This window comes from Petaurus breviceps, unplaced genomic scaffold, assembly GCF_028583685.1.
Source record: "Petaurus breviceps papuanus isolate PSGF00001 unplaced genomic scaffold, PetGlider_PUasm1.0 138, whole genome shotgun sequence".
NCBI lineage: Eukaryota > Metazoa > Chordata > Mammalia > Diprotodontia > Petauridae > Petaurus > Petaurus breviceps.
Genome location: NW_027185694.1, coordinates 20,348,018 through 20,363,516, shown reverse-complemented (window position 1 = coordinate 20,363,516; position 15,499 = coordinate 20,348,018). Strand labels below are relative to the sequence as shown.

The window sequence follows — 15,499 nt, the reverse complement described above, 5'->3', positions numbered from 1 at the left end:
ATAGTGGCATATAAATGCAATGTGCCATAAGAAATGACAAAAAGATATTCCAGATCATTCTAGCTAGTAAAAACTGATTGATAATAAAAGGAATAGAATAGCATAAGCAGCCTCATAATAAAGGGAACTGAAGAGCAACGTCACAAAGGAAAACATCTGTGAAAGATTCAAGACTTCAGACCAAGTCAGTGACCATTCATGTTTCCGGGGGACCAATGAGCAAGCATGTTACTCACTTCCTAACACAACAGTGATGGGCACAAAGTGGCAGAAAGAGACACATCTTTGCACATAGCCGCTTTCTGAATTCATTTAACTTGACAATGCTTATTGTTGGAAGGTTTTTTCTTTCTATCTTCTTAGATTTTAATTGATAATAATAGTACCTCCATCCCAGGGCTGTTGTGAGGATCAGAGGAGATAAAAATTGCAAAATCCTGAGCACAGTACCTTGAGGAGAGTATGCACTATATAAATATTATGATTTTTACTATTATTATCCATGTGGGTGGGGAAAGTTAGCAAGAGTGATGCTAGATAAAGAAAGACATGGAAATTTTTTTTTCAGATGCACAGAAGAGATCAGAATGGAGCACAAGCAGGAGAGATTTCAATGTAACATATTGACTTACATACTTAAAAAAAGATGGTATCTGAGTGGCTAGGTTGAGCCATGAATAGAGCACCCTCCCTGGAGTCAGGATGATCTGAGTTCAAAACCAGCTCCAGACACTTAACACTTACTATCCCTGTGATCTTGGGCAAGTTACTGAACTCCAATTGCCCTGCCCTCCCCCCTCCAAAAGAAAAATCAAAAAAAATATGGTATGAATAGATATGTAGGTTTACATATAAGATCTTAAGTTGAAAAATGTTGACATCATCCTAAATCTGGGTGCCTTATAGTGGCATGGCACCCTTTCTACTACAGAGGGAAATGAAACAGATTCTAAATCATTCCCATATTGCTTCACTGCGTATATTTCTTCCCAGGAGGAAATTACCATGTTCTCCAGGGTGGTCCATTTCCTTCAACTAAGTCACCAGCTTTTTTTTTTTTTTAATTTTTTGGAGTGGGAAAGGCAAGGCACCTTGGGGTTAAGTGACTTGCCCAAGATCTCACAGCTAGTAAGTGTGTCAAGTGTCTGAAGTCGGATTTGAACACAGGTCCTCCTGACTCCAGGACCAATGTTTTATTCACTCCACCACCTACCTGTCCCTCAGTCACCAGCTTTTGCCACAATCTCTTACTGTCTTTCAGATTTAACTCCTAGTTAGGGAATCAGCCATTTTCAGTATTATACCAGTTTTTGGTTGAAAATCAAGAAAATTGGAGTAACTTCTAGAGTTTTCTATTTTGAACTGCAAGTTCAGCTCCCTAGAGATGGGTTGCCCAGCATGGCCTGAGGGGAAACATAGAAATGTCAGGTTAACAGTCTCAAGGCTGGATTATATAGATACAGAATGTTGTACCCCAATATTCAACGTCTTTTGCCATGCTCAAGTTAGGGCTTTCTTGGTTCTTTACCCTCCCTTTCATTGACCTATCCCTTCAAGTCCTCTCTCTCAGACATGTGGATTTTATCATATTTACATATCGAGGGTAGGCAACAGAGCTCAGAAGGCAAGGGGAAAACAGAAGCCAGGGTAAGTAACATAGGGAGAATAATAACAGGAAGGCAAGTGGGTAAAAGGCTAGAGTAGGGAAGGGGCATGACAGTGATTTGAGGTGGGGAAAGCAGAAGCAGGAACTACTAGAGATACTGGAACCCACGTGATTTCATCTCAGCATCAAAAATATCAAATATTCTTTGATTTCATTTTGGACAAAAGGTAGAAAGCAGCATGTAAAGGGCAGACACGTTCAAGTTATTAACTTAAGAAACAGATGTACTTGCTCTAATTTGTAAGCAGCAAAACTTGCTACGTGAGGTATAATCACTTTGACACTATAATTTCTGATTTGCTTTCAGTTTGAATCTAGGTAAAATTGTTGAAAACAATTGTTAAATCAATAAAGAGTTCAAATTCCAAAGTTAAATGTCAAGAGTTGTTTTTGAACACTACTTTTGTGTCTCCCAATGTTACAATAATCCAGGTAGACAAAGTTTGTTGAAAGAAAGTTGATCCCTTCCCAGGACACATTATGAAGGATCCTATTCACTCAGTTTCCCCATTGAGCTGTTTCTCCTCCAACAAGGAAAATTTCTTACCTGTTGGATCATAACCTTGGCTATGGAATCTTTCATAATGTGGAATTCTGTTGCAAGAACTGCTTGTTCCAAAAAGTAGTTATGACATTTACCTGAATAGAACTGATGAAGTTTGGGTTTATGATACTTAATGTGTACAATAAGTCAGTCTGTGATATTCAGAAAGAGAGAGAGAGGGTGAGAAAGAAAGCAAGATGATGGCCTAGGAAGAAATAACAGAACAACAGAAGCTACAGAGGTGTGTGTGTGTGTGTGTGTATCAGCATAATATTGAGAGCATTGTAAATTCAACAAAGTCTCCAACAACATTCCAAGAAGAGAGTAGCATATAAATGCAATATAATATTGTGCCATAAAAAATGGCAAAAAGAAATTCGAGATCATTCTGGCTAGTATAAACTCACTTATAATAAAGGGAATAGAATACAATAAACTGCCTCATACTAAAGGGAAGTGAACAGCAACATCACAAAGAAAAACATCTTTGAAAGATTCATGGCCTCAGACCAAGTCAGTGGCCATCCATGTCTCCAGGAGACCAATGAGCAAGCATGTTACTCATTTCCTAACAACAGTGATGGGCACAAAGTGGCAGAAAGAGACACGTCTTTGCACATAGCCACGGTCTGAATTCATTTAACTTGACTATGCTTATTGTTGGAAGGTTTTTTCTTTCTATTTTCTTAGATTTTAATTGATAATAATAGCACCTCCATCCCAGGGCTGTTGTGAGGATCAGAGGAGAAAAAAATTGCAAAATCCTGAGCACAGTACCTTGAGCAGAGTATGCACTGTATAAATGTTATCATTATTTTTACTATTATTATCCATGTGGGTGGGGAAAGTTAGCAATAGTGATGCTAGATAAAGAAAGCCAGTGTGCTACATCTTTCCTTCTCTCTCTTTCTGTCGGCGCTTCCAGTGGAGGGACCGCTGTCTCTTCGCCGGCGCCATGACTGCCCTCAGACCCCTCATGAAGCCTAAAATCGTCAAGAAGAGGACCAAGAAGTTCATCCGGCACCAGTCCGGCAGATATGTCAAGATCAAGAGAAACTGGCGTAAACCAAGAGGCATTGACAACAGGGTGCGAAGGCAATTCAAGGGCCAGATCTTGATACCCAATATTGGTTATGGAAGCAATAAGAAGACAAAACACATGCTGCCAAGTGGATTCAGGAAGTTTTTGGTGCACAATGTCAAAGAGCTAGAAGTCCTTCTGATGTGCAACAAATCTTATTGTGCTGAGATTGTTCACAACCTTTCCTCTAAGAATCGGAAAGTTATTGTTGAGAGAGCAGCTCAGCTGGCCATCAAGATCACCAATCCAAACACTAGACTGAGGAGTGAAGAAAATGAGTAAAAAGCTTTGCACACTTTTATTTGTGTTAAATAAACTCGTAAACTACCAAAAAAAAAAAGCCATTGAAATTTTTTTTCAAATGCAAAGAAAAGATCACAGTGGAGCACAATCAGAAGAGATTTCAATGTAATATATGTAATTATGTACTAAAAATCATGGTATCTGGGCGGCTAGGTGGTACAGTGAATAGAGCACCCACCCTGAAGTCAGGAGGACCTAAGTTCAAATCCAGCCTCAGACATTTAACACCTACTAGCTTTGTGACCTTGGGCAAGTCACTGAACTCCAATTGCTCTCCCCTCCCCCTCAAATGAAGCAAAAAAACAAATAAAACTATGGTATGAATAGAGATGTATGTTTACATAAGCTCTTCCTTTTGTGTCGTGCTGTGGATATAGAAATTCTACCTCCTTTTTTCTTCTTAACTTTATAATTTGAGAAATATTGAAATTAGCCTAAATCCAGAAGCCTCACAGGGAGCCATGACATACTGCCCTTTCTACACTGGAGGGAAATAAAACAGATTCTAAAATCGTTCCTATATTGTCTTCACTGGTACAATATTCCGTCCCTGGAGAAAATAACCATATTCTTCAGGGTGATCCATATTTGCTTCAACGAGGTCACCAGCTTTTTAAAAAAATTTTTTGCAGGGGGGAAGACAAGGCAATTGTGGTTAAGTGACTTGCCCAAGGTCACAAAGCTTGTAAGTGTGTCAATTTTCTGTAGTTGGATTTGAACACAGGTCCTCCTGACTTCTGGGCCAGTGTTCTATTCACTGCACCAGTTAGCTGCCCCTGGGTTACCAGCTTTTCCCACAATCTCTTACTTTCTTTCAGAGTTAACTCATAGTCAATGAATCAGGGCCATTTTCAGTATTATACCACTTTTTGTTTGGGAATCAAGAAAATTTGTGTACCATCTAGAGTTCTCTATTTTGAACTGCAAGTTCAGCTCTCTAGAGATGGGATGCCCAGCATGGCCTGATGGGAAGCATAGAAATCTCAGGTTAGCTGTCTCAAGGCTGAATTATATAGATACAGAATGTTGTACTCCAGTACTCAACTTCTCCCATCCTCAGGCCAGGCTTTCCTTGCTGTTTACCCTCCCTTTCGTTGACCTTTCCCTTCAAGTCCTCTCTCTTAGACATGTGGATTTTATTATATTTGTTAGATTGAGGGTAGGCAACAGCTCAGAAGGCAAGGGGATAGCAGAAGCCAGGGTAAGTAACATAGGGAGAATAATAACAGGAAGGCAAGTGGGTAAGAGGCTAGAGTAGGGAAGGGGCATGTCAGTGATCTGAGATGGGGAGAGCAGAAGCAGGAACTACTAGAGATACTGGAACCCACCTGATTTCATCTCAGCATCAAAAATATCAAATAAATATTCTTTGATTTCATCTTGGATAAAAGGTAGAAAAGAGCATGTAAACGGCAGACAAGTTCAGGCAGCCCCATTCCCAACCCATGTTGGAAAGACAATAGACCCCCAGCACATGAGGAAACAGTGGGATGAGGAGATAGAGGGAGGTCACTGAACAGGATCCAGAAATCTTAAATCTCAGTTCTCGGTAATGCCAATGAGGAGGCCTGGGCAGAGGAGTCCCAGGACTGAACAGGGGACAGCATAATAGGACTCTTGGTCAATGGAAGCCCTATCCCTAGAGCATGTACAGGCTTCTCTGCCTAGTCACAGGGAAGAGACTGGGATGATGTAATAAGAATGTAAATTTTGAAGATCTTCCCTGCCCCTAGGCTAATGTGCACCTGAAGCCTGGGGTGGGAGGCTTGTTTTTCAGTAGATACAATGTAATAAGAATGTAAATTTTAAAGATCTTCCCTGCCCCTAGGCTAATGTGCACCTGAAGCCTGGGGTGGGAGGCTTGTTTTTCAGTAGATACTTCTTGATTGGCCAGTGGGTCAATAAGGTTGTTACATTCTCTGAGCCAGGAGAATGCTATATAAGCCCTGATGTGTAGCTTTGTTTTGGGACTCAATTTGAGAAGTGTTCTGTGATTTTATCTGAATTCTGGGAAGCCATTGTTGAGAGTCCCCCGGCTTTCAAAAACCCAGATGGTTGACTGGGTATGGATGTAATGGTTGGACAGTTTGGAAAGCCGTCTACTTGATCTTTAATGTCTTGATAATTCTGTCTGTATATTTTGAAGTTTGGGGTGCTGACCTTTTTCCCCTGAACAAGGTAAACGATATATGTCTGACTGATTAAAGTAAGCTTGTTAACCCATTTTGAGTTGCTTTCCTTTAACAAAGCAGATCCAAGAACCTGTATGGGCAGCAAACCCTGAGGACGTGCTTGGGGTGCTTGCTGCTACAGATGACTACATCCAGGGAAGGTGAGATGATGGATAATGGAAGGGCCAGGTGAGGTGGCATAACAGTGCTAAGGAATAGGATCCAGACTGGCAGAGAATAGAGCTGTCTGAGAATGGAGCATCTTATCCGTTAGCTCTGCCCCACTTAGAAGTAAAGGTGGTAGGGAGAATATTTGTAGTAGCTACTTTAAGTCTGAGCCCAGCCTTTCCCATGACTCTGATCTCCAGACTGTGTACTTAGGGGAGAGTGTCCCCTAGGGTGGAGGGATATGTTAGGACTTCTACTCTTTTTATGTCTTCTCAATAAATATCCTTTTGTAAAAGCTAATTGATTTTAATTAGTTAATGATACTGGAATGCTAATCATTGGAAGTAATCAATAATAAGGAAGATACTAACCATAATTGGAGATTGTTACAGTGAGAACACATACCTAAAAAAGAAAATTATAGACCAATTTGCCTAATGAATATTGATGCAAAGATTTTAAATAAAACACAAGCAAGGAGACTACTGTAATATATCATAAGGTTCATACACTATAACCAGGGGGGATTTAGACCAGAACTGGTTCAATATTAGGAAAATTATCTGCATAACTGACCAAATTAATAGCAAAACCAACCGAAATCACATGATTATTTCAACAGATGCAGAAAAAGCCTTTGACAGAATACAACACACATTCCTATTAAAAACACTTAGAGAGCATAAAAATAAATGGAGCTTTACTTAAAAAGATAAGTAATATTTATCTCATACCATCAGCAACCATTATCTGTAATGAGGATAAGCTCCTTCCCAGTACAATTAGGAGTGAAGTAAGGATGCCCATTATGATCTCTACTATTCAATACTGTATTAGAAATACTAGTTATAGCAATAAGAAGAAAAATAAATTGAAGGAATTAGAGCAGGCAATGAGGAAACAAAACTATCACTCTGTAAATATATGAAGGTATACTTAGAGAATCAACTAAAAATCTGCTTGAAATAATGAACAATTTTAGCAAAGTTTCAGGATACAAAATAAACCCACATAAATCAACAGTGTTTCTATATACTACCAACAAAGACCAATAGTAAGAGATAGAAAGAGAAATTCCATTTAAAATAGCTGAAGGAAATATAAAAGCTTTGGGAGGCTACCTGCCAAGACAAACCCAGAAACTAGATGAACACAATGACAAAACACTTGACAGAAAGGCAGATCTGAGCAATTGGAAAAATACCCATATAATGAAAATGAAAACCATGCCTAAATCGATATGTTCAGTGCCATACCAATAAAATTGCCAAAAATTTATTTTATAGTGCTAGAAAAACATAATGACAAAATTCATCTGGAAGAGCAAAAAGTCAAGGATATCAAAGGAATCAATAAAAAATGTGAAGGAACGTGGTCTAGAGCCATATCAGATGGTACTGACTACGAAATAGAGTGGTGGATCAGTGGAATAGATTAGATATTATATTCTAGTAAATGACTATAGTAATTGAGTATCTGCTAAACCCCCAAATCTAAACTTTTGGAACAAAAACTCATTATTTGACAAAAACTGTTGGGAAAACTGGAAAATAGTATGGCAGAAACTAGGTATAGACCAACATCTCACATCCAATACCAAGATTAAAATGGGTGCATGATTTACACATAAAGGGTGATTGCATAAGCAAATTAGGAGGGCATGGAGTAGTTTATTTGTCAGATTTATGAAAAAGGGAAGAATTTAAAACCAAAGAAAATTTAAAGAAAAAAAATTAAAAGGCAAACAGAAAACTGGGAAAATTTTTTTACAAGTATCTGATAAAAGTCTCATTTCTCAAATTCATAGAGAACTGAGTGAAATTTGTAAGAATAAAAGCCATTCCCCCACTGATAAATGGTCAAAGGATATGAACAGGCAGTTTTCAGACAATGAAATCAAAACTATCTATAGTTGCATGAAAAAAATGCTCTAAATTACCCAATGCAAATTAAAATAACTCTGAGGTACTACTAGGTCAGTCTCTCACATTGGGCCAGTCTCTGACCCAGTCCATACATGGCAAGACTCTAGTTCAGGATTTTTCCCAAGCCAGTTTCTTGTGAAGGCTCTGCTATGTCTTAAGATTGGCTCAGTATGTCTTCCTGCCTCACAGGAACTGTCACCCAGACATAGATGCATGCTAGTGAACAAGGATAATTAAACATGGAATTACATGAATCCACAAGGACATAAATATATACAGATAATGTTAAATCTACAAAGTTAGTAAATATTTTTGCGTGTATTCCTATGAGATAATTGCTTTGCATTCATTATATAAACCCTGTCCTCTGATCAATAAATTGGAAACTGTTATGTCAGATTCTCACCTGGCTCGTGTCCACCATTCCACATTTCTTGGTTTGGCCTGTGTCCATTTTGATGCAGGCATCACTACCTCACACCTATCAGATTGGCTAATATGACAAAAAAGGAAAATTATAAATGTTGGAGGGGATGTAGGAAAACTGAGACACTAATGCAGTGTTGGTGGAGTTGTGAATTGATCCAGCCATTCTGGAGAGCAATTTGAAACCCTTCTGAAAGGGCTATAAAAACTGCATACCCTTTGATCTAATAATACTATTGCTACATCTATATCTCACATATATGTGTATATATAGGTATAGAGATAGATAGAATTTTCTTTAAACAGGGAAAGCTCCTATTTATACAAAATATTTATAGCAACTCTTTTTGTGGTGGCAAAGAATTGGAAATTGAGGGGATGCCCATCAATTGGGGAATGGCTAAACAAGCTGTGGTATATGATTGTGATGGAATATTATTGTGCTATAAGAAATTACAAACAGGATGACTTCAGAAAAACCTGGAAAGTGTTTCTTGTTAGTGTTCCAAGCTGAGATAATTGTTGCTGGGCAGAGTTATTGCTCTGAAGCTACGCAGAGTGCAGGTAGGTGGAAGGGGCAGAGTTAATGTTCTGTGACTGGGAGGGGGAAATGTGATTTTACAGACTGGTTTTACAAATTGCTGTTACAAATATAGATCCCAAGCACCCCATCAGTTGGGTTAACTCCATTGCCTGGTCCCCCTCTGAAAAGGGGAAGCTCTTGTATATTTCTTTATATTTTTTCCAGTGGGAGAGGGATGGAAAGGTAAGGAAGAATAGTATAGGATAGCAAAAAGAAAAGAAAAGAAAGAAAGAGGGTCATTTAGGTATCTTTAACCATGCAGAGAACAGAACAGAAGGAAAGACAGAAAAAAACAAAACCCCAGACAAGTCAGACAACTTTTAAAATTACAGACTAAACTTATTATATTATAAAAAGGAAAAATAAGAGAGACCCACAATTTCATATACAATTTTTCTCTATTCCACTATGTTATTGGTGATGGGAATGGGAACAACAATGGAGTGGCCAAAAAACATAATTTGGACCAACTGAGGTTCACTGAGTTTGCCTGCAGGGGAGTCTCCCCCTAAGAGACAAAGATGAACAGCGCACGATGTTTATATTGAGTTCAAGAAATAAGGACCAGGTTAGTGGACAGGACAAAAATTAATTGGTGAAGGTTCCTATTGCTGGGGCTAAAGACAGTTAAAAATACTGTCTCATCCAGTGCTCTGGCTGGGGGAGGAAGGAGACTGAGTAGCTGAACTTGATACATTCTTTCGTTTCTCTGCTTTTGAAAAGAAAGCATGTGATTTGTAGTTATCATTTGGCCCAGTTCTGAGGCAAGTAGATCAAATTCTGGGAGAAAGAGGAAATGGAATGCTTTCACAGGATATAGAAATCAGCACTGTCTTCCTGTGTAGAACAACACATTGTCTACAAAGTTCCATAATATGATTAATGCAAAGGTAGATGATACAAGCTCCTTCAGTAGAGTTGCATTTAGTAGATTGGAGATACATTCGATTCACAGGAATCCCCCCAGCACCCAGGGGTGTTCCTAACATTGGAGTAACATCTGATGTTGATGCACAGGGCATCCTCAACGTTTTTGCTGTGGATAAGAGCACAGGCAAGGAGAACAAGATCGCCATCAGCAATGATACAGGACGTCTGAGCAAAGAAGACATTGAGCGAATGGTCCAGAAGGCTGAGAAATTCAAGGCTGAGGATGAAAAGCAGAGAGACAAGGTGTCTTCCAAGAATTCTCTTGAATCTTATGCTTTCAACATGAAAGCAACTGGAGAGGATGAAAAACTGCAAGGCCAAATTGGTGATGAAGACAAGCAGAAGATCCCTGACAAATGTAATGAAATAATCAACTGGCTGGATAAGAACCAGACTGCTGAGAAGGAAGAATCTGAGCATCAGCAGAAAGAACTGGAGAAGGTCTGCAAGCCCATCATCACTAAGCTGTACTAGGGTGTAGGAGGCATGCTGCCTGGGGGATTCCCAGGGGGTGGAGCAGCCCCATCTGGAGGGGCTTCTTCTGGACCCACCATTGAAGAGTTCGACTAAACACACCAGAAGAAAGGGCATTCCACACAGCTTACCAAAAATTGAAGGACTCAAATTTGTAGCTAAGGCAGTAGCGGTTTAAAAGTAACATTTAAGCTACTGTGTAAATATAGGCCTTCTGAATACAGGAATGTGTGCAAGGGAGAGAAGTGAAGGACATTGCACTTTATCAGTACTGTAAAAGTATAAATGCAATTGTCCTGGAGAATAAAATGTATTTAAAATTGGCACCATGAAAAAAAAGAAGAAAGAAAACTCTGACCTGAGGATAGGAGAGGAGGTTGAACACTGGGCAGACAATGTATGTAACCCAGCCCTGAAATCATTAACCTTAGTTTTCTATGCTTACCTTTGGGGGACTATGCTGGGGATCCCATCTCTAAGCAGCTGAAATTGAGGGAGAAAATGAATGAGGATGATGATGATGACAATGAAGAGGACAACAGCTGGAGCCAATAACTGGAGATGCAATACAGGAAAAGTCCCTGTCTGTCTGGAGGTGGATGCTGGAACGTATTAAGTGTTGGTGCCCAAAATTGGTTGACGTTTTGGAGGTGATAACTGCTGGTGTGGAGATTATACAGTCTGCAAAAGATGTAGTGAAATGTCTGTGGAAGTGGTTAGAGAATGTGCTTTAATTTCCTTAAGAGCAGGAAGAGCCACATGTCATGGGCAACCTTGTAAGGCTTCCAGATTTGGGGTAATTTTAATTCTTTTCAAATTATAAACTTTACCAAAAAAAGGTGGGTGAGATTTTCCATGCACGCAGCAGAATACCAAAGGGAAATTATAGCTGTAAATCTAAATGTCTATTTTACACCATTTGCTTTAAAAAAAAATGAGAAAGTCTGTCTATTACTCTGAGATCTCTCCTGACTCTCTATGTGCTTCCTTCTGATTTCTTCTGTGTATTAAAAAAAGTTTCAATGGTTTTCTTTTTCTGGTGTTTTCCTCTAAGCAACTAAGTCACCATAAGCCTTATATCCAGATGCATTATCCTGAGGGACTGCACAACGTCCAAGCTCTGTGTCCACATTAACAATGTGTATCAACAATGCAGTATTCACAGTGCCTAGAGTAAGTATAAATATGCTAATATGGTTATTAATCACAAAATGTAACAGGCTCTCTACATGGGAGACATAGCTAGAATATTTATTGAAATACCAGAAAACTGAATCCTAAAAGCGGAAAGTGAAAACCATCACAGTAGCCACAGAGTTGGCACACAATAGTTAATGCAGTAAACACTCACATTCTCAAGCCTTCAAAACAAAACAGGAATGTCAAGAAAAGGCCCTCCTCTCCTTAGTCACGTAACTTCTTGCCCTTCATGCAGATAGCTCATAGCAGTTCTGGGTGTTCCCAGCACTGCACCTGGTGCTTCCCATCAGTGTGCTGGCTCCAGACTGGCTCCTATTTGGCTCAGGCTCCTTCCTGCCCCACCCCTTCCCACTACTTCAGCAACTTCAAGGGGCATGGAACATTTTTAAATCTCATTACCACAAAAATGTTGGCTCTGTCCCCAGAATGGTAGGCTATCAGTGTTCATTGTTAACACAAGCCAGAACAAGGAAGAAGTTGTGGTTTTGTATGGTTTTGTTTTTTAAAGCAAAGCAAATGATAAGTTTCCACAGGAAACTTGAACCCTCTAAGAAACAAAACAAACAAATAAAAATTACAAGTTCAGCCTCAAATAAATGAGGTAACAGTTTTAGAGACATCAGAAAATTAGCCAGCTAAAGAATCAAAGGGAGAGGATTCTGGGAAGATGGGGGTGGGAGTGGGGGGCATTGATCAGAAAATTTTCAGCTCTCCAAATTTCTTCCACAGGAAAAAAAAAAGAACATTGCCTCAGAGGGAATGTAGAGCAGCAGAAATAAACAAAAGTCAGGGTAAAGCAATTGTTCTATTAAGACAACCTAAGAAGACCCCAGGAAAGACCTGTGGTAGAGGTTCCACTTGAGTGAAGTGCAAACACATCTAGACCAACTCTGTGAGCCCTGGGGTAGCTGGGTGGAGAGGCAACCTCAGCCTTAGAAACTTTCATTTCATGGACAGTGTGGGGGGTCTGATTGCTGGGTATGAAAAGATTGAAGGACTTTTCATTATTGAGGGATGCCAAGCACAACTGTGCTGACCAATCTAGGGCTGGGCTGCTGTAGTGGGACAGAAGTTAGCACACACACTTGGTGAGTGTAGTAACTGAGGGGCAGGGATCTTGGTGGCTGTGGGCACATGCTAGAGAGCAGAGTCCCTGGTTTCAGTTTCAGTGAAGTTTGAAGTGAAGAGGAGAGACCTAGGTTGAACTCTGGGACAGACCTCAGAAAATAACAGTAAAAAGGACCTGAGGCTTCAGCCATTATTCCCCATGCCTTGGGACTACAATTTTATCACACCAAAAGCTGCCAAAAAGAAATTAAAACAAAAAAAATTAATACAAATGAACAAGCAAAGTAGGAAGAAACCAACTACAAAATAGCTACAACTGGGGATAGAGAAGATCTGGGTTCATATTCAGAGGAAGATAATGGAGCTAAGAAAGTAAAGGAGTGGGGCGGAGCCAAGATGGCGGAGTAGAAGCATGACCTTCCCGCAGCTCCGGCTTCCAAAAAGGGGACTCTAAACAAACTTTGGAGCTGCAGAACCCACAAATTGATACAGAGAAGCTAACCTCTTGCTGAGGACGCAGGAATCCAGCACAGTGCTCTGGGAGCCTAGCCCAGCCCTACACCCAGGCTTTAGCCCCAGGGCAGCCCTGACCAGCGGCTGGCCAGAGGAACTCCAGATCAGCAGCAGTGGTGGCCATTTCCAGATTTATAAACACATAGATGCGAAGGACAAAGTGGGAGGTCAGTGCAGTCTGGACTTTGGGACCAGTAAGTGGGAGTGTGTGGCTTTTACCCCCAGGGCGAGAAGCCGCTGAGATGCTGGCACAGCCAGCCAGTGCCACCTGGCGGTTTCAGCTCTTGGCCTGCAGAGTGTAGGGGGACCAAGCACCAGTCTGAGGGGTAATCACTCTTGCTTTAACCTGCTTGGATCTGGATTGCAGTCTAGGGTGGAGGTCCTGTGGTGTGTGTCCAGCTTGCCAGAGCATGTGGAGACCTCAGAGAAGGCACCCATCTAATACCTCCAGCAGCTGAGAAAACCCCAGCTTTTGGGACAAAAGCTCCCCTGTCTGGTGGCAGAGTCCTACTGTGGCAAAAAGCCCATAAGTCAAGTAATTGAGTGCCAAATGAGCAGGCAAAGGAAACAAAGCAGACAGAAGATTCCAACAATACACTCCTATTTTGGTGACAAAAAGGAGCAAAGCATGGAACAGGAGGAAAGCAGTGAAGTCAGAACTCCTGCACCAAAAGCTTCAAAGGAAAATACAAGCTGGTTACAGGCCATAGAGGACCTTAAGAAGCAGATAAGAGAAGTGGAGGAAAAATTGGGAAGAGAAATGAGAACAATTCAAGAAAATTATGGAATGAGAGTCAACAGCCTGACTGAGGAAAATAATACCTTAAAAAACAGACTGACTCAAATGGCAAAGGAGGCCCAAAAAGGCAATGAGAAGAATGCCTTAAAAAGCCGAATTTGCCTGATGGAAAAAGAATCTCAAAAACTCAATGAGGAGAATCATTGCTTCAGAATTAGATTGGAGCAAATGGAAGCTAATGACTTTATGAGAAATCAAGATGCTGTTAAACAGATCCAAACAAATGAAAGAATAGAAGACAATGTGAAATATCTCATTGGAAAAACCACTCACCTGGAAAATAGATCCAGGAGAGAGAATTTAAAAATTATTGGACTGCCTGAAAGCCATGACCAAAGTAAGAACCTAGAAATCATCCTCCAGGAAGTTCTCAAAGAAAATTGCCCTGATGTTTTAGTACCAGAGGGCAAAATAGAGGTTGAAAGAATCCACCGATCACCTCCTGAAAATGATCCCAAAAAGAAAACCCCTAGGAATATTATAGCCAGGTTCCGGAATTCCCAGATTAAGGAGAGAATATTACAAGCAGCCAGGAAGGAACAATTTGAATATTGTGGAAACACAATCAGGATAACCCAGGATCTGGCAGCTTCTACATTGAGGGATCGAAGGGCTTGGAATATGATATTCTGGAGGGCAAAGGAGCTGGGATTAAAACCAAGAGTCACCTACCCAGCAAAACTGAGTATCATGTTTCAGGGGAAAATATGGTCATTCAGTGGAATAGAGGACTTTCAAGCATTCTTGCTGAAAAAACCAGAGTTGACATTGTATCTGACATTCAGATACAAGAAGCAAGAGAAGCATGAGAAGGTAAACAGGGAAAAGGAATCATAAGGAACTTATCAAAGTTGAAGTATTAACATTCCTACATGGAAAAACAATAATTGTAACTTATGAAACTTTTCTCAGTATTTGAAGGGATTAGAAATATATATATAATGTGTGTGTCTATATATGAGGGTATATGGGCATATGAATACATATGTGAATGTGTGTATATATGTTTACAGGTATACATAGATAGAGGGCACAGGACCAATTTAACACGAAGGGATGATACTTAAAAGGTGAAATTAACAGGTGAGAGGAATATAATGAGAGGAGATGGGGAGAGACAGATTGGGATAAACTATCTCATACAGAAGAGGTAAGGGAAAATGGTTACAATGGAGGGGAAGAATAGGAAGGCAAAAGGGAATGAGTCAACCTTATTCCCATTGAATTTGGCTTGAGGATGGAGTGAAATACACACTAAATAGGGTATCTCACCCTCCAGAAGAATAGGGGGGGAAGGGGATAAGAGGGGGGATGACAGAAGGGAGGGTAGGCTGGGGGTGAGGGAGGTTGGAAGCACTCACTTTTGAAAATAGATGGGATCAAAGTGGAGAGTAGAGCGGGTGGCAGGTGGGATGGGAGGGAGGGAAGTGTAATCAGTCTTTTTCAATGTATCTACTACATTATTGTTTTGCATTAGCCAAACATGTGCAACCTATACTGAACTGCTTCTCTTCCCAGTAGGGGTGGGTGACGGGGAAGGAGGGGAATGAATCTGGAATTGAAAGCTTTGAAATCAAATATTCAAATATGTATATATATATATGTATATATGTGTGTGTATATACATATATATGTATATATATGTACC

The 15,499-nt window shown here is 40.2% G+C and overlaps 1 long non-coding RNA gene and 1 pseudogene across 2 annotated transcripts in view; one reads left to right on the top strand and one right to left on the bottom strand.

The window, feature by feature from the left end:
- The window catches only part of LOC138143615 (uncharacterized), a 38,903-nt gene extending 27,131 nt beyond the window's left edge, over window positions 1-11,772 (bottom strand). Inside the window, exons 1-3 of one of the 2 annotated variants that reach the window (XR_011163751.1) lie at window positions 11,623-11,772; window positions 10,717-10,952; window positions 8,265-8,351 (exon numbers count right to left, since the gene is read on the bottom strand). This is a non-coding gene — a long non-coding RNA (uncharacterized lncRNA). The remainder of the gene's footprint in view (window positions 1-8,264; window positions 8,352-10,716; window positions 10,953-11,622) is intronic. The other variant, XR_011163752.1, reaches the window with a different exon arrangement.
- On the top strand, window positions 3,068-3,631 carry LOC138143608 (large ribosomal subunit protein eL32 pseudogene; annotated as a pseudogene).
- Window positions 11,773-15,499: the final 3,727 nt, after the last annotated feature.